The 831-nt window shown below is 37.2% G+C and overlaps 1 protein-coding gene across 1 annotated transcript in view; it reads left to right on the top strand.

Annotated features, from left to right (window-relative positions):
• The window catches only part of LOC138012902 (zinc finger protein 709-like), a 2,231-nt gene extending 1,659 nt beyond the window's left edge, over positions 1-572 (top strand). The window contains exon 1 of the mRNA XM_068859840.1: positions 1-572. This exon is cut by the window's left edge and continues 1,659 nt beyond it. The gene's annotated coding sequence lies outside the window, so the exon portion shown is untranslated.
• Positions 573-831: the final 259 nt, after the last annotated feature.

The following is an 831-nucleotide window of genomic DNA, read 5'->3' as shown; positions in this document are numbered from 1 at the left end:
TCTTCTTCTCTAGGTCGTTACGATCTCCAAACTATTTCTTGTAATAGGAATTAGGTATGCATCCTTCTTTCCCCTTCAGGTGAATAAATTCACTGCTATCGCACGATTTCAAGTTTTTGCCCCTGCTTCATGTCTTTGCTTGCAGTTCTCAGTTACTGACTTGGTACCTGTTTTTTCTGTTACTATTTACAAAGTTGAGTTGTGAATGAGTTTGTGCGTTTCTGCGAATTTATAGTTGCTGCACAGAATATGGAGGGCAATTCACTTGAAAATACTCCCTTGAGTCTTTCTACTGACGAGGATCAACTAATGGCATTCAGTCTCTGCCTCTTGTTAGTGGAATAACAACACTACATACTAAGTGACCCGAGCTGATTAACACTAATTTTGCATTCGTGCAGTTTCCTTAATTGTGTTAACTCCTCATCGGTGTTCTTCGAATTTCACTTAAGAGTTTATGTCATGTATACATACGGCAACTTAAGGTCTGAGTACGAAAAGCCAGCAGAAATTACACTTATTACACTTATGGGAACATCCAGGTTTGTTACATTAATGTTGTTGTTATCCAATACTTTTATCATTGTATCGAGACGATACTCGCAAGAATGAAATTTTCAGTGTGAGGGTGGAGAGGAATAGACAGTTAAATCATCGCGCAAATGTTATGTATTAAAAAAATGAGAAACAACACGAACGACAATAAAAGATATTGTTCATTTTCCAAAAACGAATTGTTTCTTTTCAAATGTTGATTTGCGAATACTTCAATGTGCTGCATTCTAGTAGAGTTCGAAATCCTTAACTTTCTACAGCGGTCGGATCTGCCTT

This window comes from Montipora foliosa, chromosome 8 (assembly GCF_036669935.1).
Source record: "Montipora foliosa isolate CH-2021 chromosome 8, ASM3666993v2, whole genome shotgun sequence".
Lineage (NCBI taxonomy): Eukaryota > Metazoa > Cnidaria > Anthozoa > Scleractinia > Acroporidae > Montipora > Montipora foliosa.
Note: the sequence above shows the minus strand (reverse complement) of the source record. Positions and strands in the feature narration are given on the sequence as shown.